At 32.7% G+C, this 8,159-nt stretch overlaps 1 long non-coding RNA gene across 1 annotated transcript; it reads left to right on the top strand.

Moving 5' to 3' along the window:
- Nucleotides 1–7,494: 7,494 nt before the first annotated feature.
- LOC126707060 (uncharacterized) lies at nt 7,495–8,135 on the top strand. Its single transcript, XR_007648797.1, has 2 exons — nt 7,495–7,770; nt 7,926–8,135. It is a non-coding gene; the product is annotated as an uncharacterized LOC126707060 (long non-coding RNA).
- The last annotated feature ends 24 nt before the right edge of the window (nt 8,136–8,159 follow it).

Genomic DNA, 8,159 nt, shown 5'->3' with positions numbered 1-8,159 from the left:
AGAAATAAAAACACCAGAATGGATCTTTTTCTTCTGATTCTATTTCTTCAGTTTTCAGTACAGATTTCTTCGTCCCTCCTTTGAAGGACTCCACTACATTATATAGTTCTCTTCCTCTCATCTCAACCTTACACCTGTTGATCATCTAAGCATTTACTTGAGCACCTGTCCCATCAGACGCCCTCATCAGTCCCTTTGTGAGTTGCAGAGGCCAAGGCGGTACTGTTCAGGTATCTTTTCCTCATTAATGCGGCCAAGGGGGTGGTTGGGGCGCAATTAATGTGGCGGTAGCTTTCCATGAGATATTTTGGATTTTATTCATTTTATATGTTGGGAGAGTGAACTGAAATAGCTGGAGAGAGTTCCTCGTCTGGGATTCGTGATGTCCGAGGAGGAGTTACTCCTCGGACAGGTTTCCCTGACGTTATTGGGATTGAGTAGGGCTTCATATGTGGTTTTCCTTCGAACAGGACGCTCCTCGGACGGGCCTGAATTTGGAATAGCTCATTATTTTTGGGCCGGGCCCCACATATACCATTTAGATAATTCGACATGGATGTTTCTTTCTTTTGATTGTCCTTTTTCGCTAATGATTTCGTTCATGGACTATAACAATGAATTGGAAAATTGAAAAAATCATATATTAAATAAAAACATTATATATATATATATATATAGTGGTTGAATGAATATTGGTTTCATTTTCAAGTTGAAGGGAGTAATGTGATCATATGAGGACATTAATAGCTCCCTCATCATCTTGAGTCTCCTATTCACTCGCAAGTAACAGCTCAACCATTAAGTCAACTAGCACATAATGCGCTCTAACAATATTTTAAAAGAGATAATTTCATTTATTTTATAGATATCAATTTTCAAGAACTAAATTTTCCAAAAGAAAATGAAATTTTAATTACTGCATATCCTATAAAGATTAGAGGGTAATTTCTTATAGCTTGTATATACAAAAAGTTGAATCTATTGTGGTCCATATATCCCTTTCCCTCTCCCTTGTGTGTATGTTTGTTTCTCAAAAAAAGAATGGGTAATTGTTTCATATTTCTTAAGAGAGTGTGTTGTGTGTAATATAACTTATCCCACCCTCCCTTAAAAGTTACAATGGCTTTTGATTGGAGTTGTGGTGTACTTTTGTGTTATAATCCATTTTTCTCTTCATTGTGTGTGTGTGTGTTTGTTTCTCAAATATATATATATATATATATATATATATATTTATATTGTGGTCCATATAGATATCTTTAGGAACTTTTCTAGAATCCATGATGTAACTAAATAAAGAATACCAAAAAAAAAAAAAAATCTTTATCCATGTATTGGAAAATCATTGATTAATTCCACTCTCATCATATATATAGTGCAATCCAACATGATACCACAAAGAAATAATTTAGTTCTACTTGAATCAAGGAAATGGACCGAATTGGACCAAATGGAACGAAATAGGCCAAATAGACTGAAGTGGACCGAATCAACCGAAGTAGATCTAAGTAAACCGAAGTGGACCGAAATTTATCAAAGTGGACCGAACTGGACTGAAAGGACTGAACTGGACCGAAGTTGACCGAATGGACTGAATTGAATTAGACTGGACTGAAATAGACCAAATTAAATTAGGCTGGACCGAATGCATCAAAATAGACCAAATGAAATGAAGTGGACCGAATGAACCAAAGTGAACTGAATTGGACTGAACTAGACCGAAATTAATCAAAGTGGACTAAACTGGACTGAAAGGACCAAATTCGACTGAATGGACCGATCTGGACCTAATTGGACTGAACTAGATTGAAGTGGACTGAACTGGACCGAAGTTGACAGAATGGACCGAATTGAATTAAACTGGACCGAAATAGACCGAATTAAATTATACTGGACCGAATTGGACAGAAATTTTGTTGTGATATGGCTTAATAGGAGCATAGCAACCATAAATATTATGTTTTAGCTTTTAAATATTAGTATATAGATATATAGATTAGGCAATGGCCTATGGCCGTTAAAGGCTTAAATTGGAAAAAAATCCTATTAACCAATAAAATATATTATATCTATCTTACTCTAGCTAATAAAATAATAACAATTATTTCTATTTTCAAATTATTTGGAAATATCACTGAAAATATCTTACTGGATAGTGCATCTATGATTCAAAACCATCTTCTAGTATTGTGCTATTAATGTACATGTTAACTTTGTCTTTTTGGTAGGTTTTATTGGTGGAACGGGTTTCTGGCTTAGGAGTTTTGGTAGCTATTCATGTTTTGGTCTTTGTATACTGTATAGATCGTATTTCTTGTTCCAATATCAATAAAATATCTGATTCATAAAAATTAAAATAAATAAATAAATAAAAATCAATGTATTGCTTAAATTGGACATTGAGAAGTATGTAATTTTAGTAGAACTTCCATCTATCTGCAACAAATTTGTAGCCTTGGTCTACTCTCTTGATTTCTTGCAGCAAGGTAAATATTTAACCATACTGGAGCTCTTATCTGCACATTTCGACTTTCTAAGAGGTTCATCAGTTTTGTGTTATCAAATATCAAGTTAACATATACTAGCTGAGAGAGAGAGAGAGAGAGAGAGAGAGAGAGAGAGAGAGAGAGAGAGAGAGAGAGAGAGAGATTGATGTATAAAGCTACTACTCCATCAACTACTTGAATATATCTAGTATTGCAATACACTACATAAAGATTGATGTATAAAGCTTGCAAAAAAAGAAGGTAATCTATTTTCTCTATTAAATCAAGAGTCATTTTTTGTGCATTAGGGGCACCGTTTATATATATTTTTTATGAATTATTATCTTCTTAACAAGTTAATTGTTTGGTTAGCCCATGACTATGGTAACAAAATAGGGATGTTAAAAACTTGGGCAAAGCATAATACTTTTTTCACTAAATCTAATTATTCCCATGGCTTTGTACCTAATCTATGTTAATCTTTCCCATGTACCATGTTCCTCATGAATAATAATAGCCAGCCCAAATTAACAACTTTACTTTTGAGTACCTCCAAACTCATTGAAACACGCCACCAGCATCTTCTGCAAGCTCTCTCTCATACTCATCTTCGACACGTGATTGATTTTGTCTCTTTTGCATTTGCAAGGTCAAGATTCTTTGCATTCATAGTTTGATATTGCAGTACAGATAAAAGAGATATGTTTTTCAGAGGCAATAAGTGCGTGAAAGCATATTTTCATTATTTTGGGTATGTTTTCATTTCATTGAAGAAAGCATCTCCTCAAAACCTTTCACATTTTTGGCAAAGCATCTCTGCTTTTCTTCTCTGTTGTACTATCAAACCAGGCCAGGCTCCCACAACCACTCGTTTTCATCCTCATCCACATTCCCACTCTTTGCACATAATTCCGTCGTGGGTGATCTCACATTCTGATATGGCATTCAATGCCCCTTACATGAGTTTCAAAGCTTTTTCACATTTTCAGATACTTTTTCTGCCATCAACGCATCGTTGAAAATTTCTCACGGACCCCATATTCTCTCAATTAAAGCCACTATCTCTGAAGACCACATTAATTTTCTTTAGTCCTGCTTTGCCTTCTTGGAATTGAAAGAGTTTTACTGGTCCTCCCAACCGCATCGATTGGGTCGTTCGAAATGAATTTTTATTTTTTTATTTTTTGATAGGAAAGCTCATAATATGTTTATTCAGAAATGGACGTGGATAGTACATCATGCATGCACGCTTGTTCAATGCACCCAGGGCATTCCTCAAGCCATACAAGAAAGTTTACTTGTCCTACGCCATCCCGTACAACCACACCCACCCCCGCCAGGTCAATAAGTGGGTCCCTCCATAGGCAGGATGCTATAAGGTGAACGTTGATGGAGCCGTGTTCACTAAAATGAATTTTTTATTAGTTTGGACATTTCTTGAATTCGTGTATGAATACTCAAACAGAGTAATGTATTAGTGAGTCAAGCAATATACCAATTTCATTCAGTCTCTCTCTTTCTCTCACTCTTTCTTGATTTTTGTTATTCTACCATTGTTGTGCTCAGCTCAAGCTTTACAAAAATTTTCAAGAGCAACCCACTGCATCTGTAAAAGCAAACCCACTAATCAATCTCACTAATACAATACAATGCAAGTCAATCGATTACCTAATATTCCTATTTTGACAAACCTAAGCAGACTCCAAGAATTTAACAACGATTTCAGTAGAAACCCACCTCGTTCTCGATATGCATTCTCTAAACTTGTACATGTTGCGGGATGGGTAAGTGATATAATATAATTGTTTTAATTTAACTAATTATTATTAGTCTCTGATGTAGATTTTTTTTTTCCCCAGACTTTCTCCCAATATCTAGAAATGGACCATTCCAACGCTGGATTATGGGAAATAACTGAACAAGGACAGCTCTTAGGTTTTAGTTTCTATGTGGGCCGGATGTTCTTAGATCTTGCCCGCACGATTGTCAGTTACCACCTGCGCAAAAGGTTTGTTGGGGACCTGCTAGGCCAGGTCAGAATTCATCTGAATCCAAGTGGCCAACTCCTGGCAGAATTGCCCTTTGAACCTATCCAGTCCAACAATAATCCCAGATGCCACGTGTCAGTCATTTTAGGAGAATTGTGGCATTGCTAGTTATGAGATGCTTTCCAATCGCAAATGCTGATGCTCTACTATCGATGCCTTTCAACTTCTTCTTTTTTCCCATCTTCACTGTTGACTCTTGCTGTTATTCAGCGTTTCAATTTCTTCATCCTATATTTTACAGTACTGAAGACCGCGTTAAATTTATCCACACATTGGAAAAATATAAATCATCAAAAGAGTCAGCTTTCTATTCCTATTTTATACTTGAAGCGGTGGAAATCTATGGTTTTCGAGAATGGTGGGAGAGAATTAATTATGGGCCACTTTATAAGGTCTATACCGATGCCTGGATCAGATAATATTCAAAGGTCTTTGGAAGACAAGACCATCTACAATGGAAGCTTCTAATGATTGCATCTAACATCTTTGCACAATATCCTGGATACCACGCGTGCATGTGTTGATCCGCAACTGCATGGCTATAATATCCAGTCTCTATTATTCAATACATCAAAATTTAGTGGTTATCAAATCTGTATAATAATAGGCAATTTAAATAAATAAATAAATAAAAAAAAAAAAAAAAAAAAGCAAGTGCATATAAAAGAAAAAAAAAGTTTACCTGTTGCTGCAAAAAATGATGATGGGCACATCTAATGTAATGGGGTAATCCATTAGCATCGTCAAACCTAGTATGAACCTCAGTCCCATTGGTATAGACCTTATAAAGTGGCCCATAATTAATTCTCTCCCACCATTCTCGAAAACCATAGATTTCCACCGCTTCAAGTATAAAATAGGAATAGAAGGCTAACTCTTTTGAGGATTTATAGTTTTCCAACACTACACCAAAATAAGTTTATTACATCAAGTGTTAATACAACAAAATTAGTATAGTGGTATTAGACATAATATCACATCTAAAAATTAAAAGTCGTTGCAATAATTACTTAAAAATAGTAAATTATTACATTAATAATAATTAGTTGTAATAATTTATAATTTTCAATTGCAATAGAGATTTTAATACTAAATTGAATTTAGAAATTTTTTTGCAATAACTTAAATTGAAGAAATCAATTTTTTTTAATAACTTAATTTGAAGAAACCATTGTAATAACTTGATAGCAATTATATATTTTGCGATATATTATAATAGATCGAAATTTCAAATAGATGGCTTATTGCAACAAATTTAACATTGCAATAACTAAAATATCAATTATTTTACAATCTATTGCAATGACAACCATGAAGCTGCAATGAATATATTATTACAATGACCTAATTCCAATTATTTTACAATCTATTGTAAGAAAAAATATGAAAAATTTAACTATTACAATAAATATACTATTGCAATAATTTGAATCCAAATTATTTTGTCAGTTCTTTACAATTTATTGTAACAGAATTCATGAAATAATAGCCTATTGCTACAAGATATTTGAAGTCATAAATTGTTTATTGCAATAGCAAATATATTATTACATCAAAATTTTCATTAAAATATTTAAGGTTTATTGCTACAAAATTTTTTTGTAGCACAAACTTATTACCTCAAATTTTATTGCAACACTTCGCATAAACTATTGCAATGACTTCGATGTTATTGCAACGATTTTTTTTGTTGTAATAAACATTTTTTTGTTGTAGTGCAATGTGTGGATAAATTTAACGCGATCTTCAGCATTGTAAAATATAGGATGAAAAAATTGAAACGCTGAATAACAGCAAGAGTCAACAGTGAAGATGGGAGAAAAAAAAAAGGTTGAAAGGCATCGATAGCAGAGCATAAGCATTAGATGTGCCCATCATCTTTTTTTGCAGCAACGGGTAAACTTTTTTTTCTTTTCTATGAACTTGCTTTTTTATTTATTTATTTAAATTGCCTATTATTATACAGATTTGATAACCACTAAATTTTTTGATGTTTTGAATAATAGAGACCTGGATATTATAGCCATGCAGTTGCGGATCAACACATGCACGCGTGGTACCCAGGATATTGTGCAAAGATGTTGGATGCAATCATTAGAAGCTTCCACCGTAGATGGTCTCATCTTCCAAAGACCTTTGAATATTATCTGATCCAGGAACCATTTGGGTTTTTCATCGTGCCATGACATAGAGGTTAGAGTTCTAAATTATATAATTTACATTAAAATATTTTGCTTTCATATTTTTTTTTTAAGAAAGTTTTGCTTTTGTATTTTGTCCTTGTTTCTCTTTAGTTTTGTTTTAAGGGCATTATTTATGAGAAATGATTACTTATTATAGAAACTGATTGCTTTTGTATTTGAGCTTTTTCTTCTTTTTTTTTTTTTTTTTTTTTTTTTTTTTTTTTTTTTTTTTTTTTTTTTTTTTTTTTTTTTTTTTTATGGTGGAACGGGTAGGGGGCATGCTTTAATGTGGTTCTGCCCCTGTGCTTATGTTTTTGCTTCTAATCCTCTTACTATACAATACTCTAACCACCTTTTAAAATACACCTCATATCTCACTCTTATGCTTTAATTGTTTTGAGTAAATCTCACTATCCATGCTTTTCTACTTCATTAAAATATTTATTTAATCTGTCTTTCCAAGTAATATTTTTGAGCTTGGGCTTGGACTGAATCCACAATTCCAAAATTCCAGCTTATGCTAAAAAAAAAAAAAAAAAAAATGGGGCAAACAGAAGCATACCTCCACAACATATTTTTGGGATTTGAAAAAAATCCAATTTTTGTTGCATATCAATATTTGGACCACATATATGCCATTGAGTCTAGGAACGTGCACAATTAGTCTAGGAACCAATTTTCTACAATTATGCAATGTCTCATCAAATACAACTAGAGTGTAAATTGAACCTATTTCAAAAACATGGACAAATTTCTTGTGTATGTTTGAAGAGGAGAGTGAGGATTTGAGATGGAAATGAGTAAATATCCCTAACTGGTTGTGTTTTGTGAGAGAGAGAGGGGAAGGATATTTTACTTAGATAGTGTTTTTAATTTGTTTAATCAATAATTTGTCTAAAAGATGATACAAAGGGTAGGATGTGAATGCTCATTATTTGATACCCTTAAAAAGAAAATTTACTCACAGTAACTTTTCTAATTGACATCTATATAGAGGTTAGCCGATACAATCAAGTAAGCCCAAAAGTGAGGTATTTTATGTAGAAAAATCAGGTAAGGCTTGTCCATCTTTTTTTCTCTTTAACAAATTTGTTTACAATATTTATTTATTTTTTTATTGAGATTTGAAGTAAACGAGTTGAATTGTGATTTTGTTTTAAAGGTGCATATATTTATTATCTATTAACATAAGTTTTAATTTATTTCAGATTCTGTGATGATGAGTTATGATGCTGCTGTAGTGGGTGATCGACGATTGTATAATACTAATAATTATGTTATGAAGAAAATATGTTGGTAGATTTATTTTAAATAGTGGACATATGGCTTGTATAATGATATTATGGATGGATCAATTTAGATTCCTAAACTCGAATATCTGTCTTATTATTTATATAAGTTGTGTTTTAATTATTAAATGTTATTTTATAATTTTTGTGGTT

The sequence above is a fragment of the Quercus robur genome, chromosome 11 (assembly GCF_932294415.1).
Source record: "Quercus robur chromosome 11, dhQueRobu3.1, whole genome shotgun sequence".
Taxonomy (NCBI): Eukaryota; Viridiplantae; Streptophyta; class Magnoliopsida; order Fagales; family Fagaceae; genus Quercus; species Quercus robur.
This window is presented reverse-complemented; position numbering and strand designations above follow the sequence as displayed.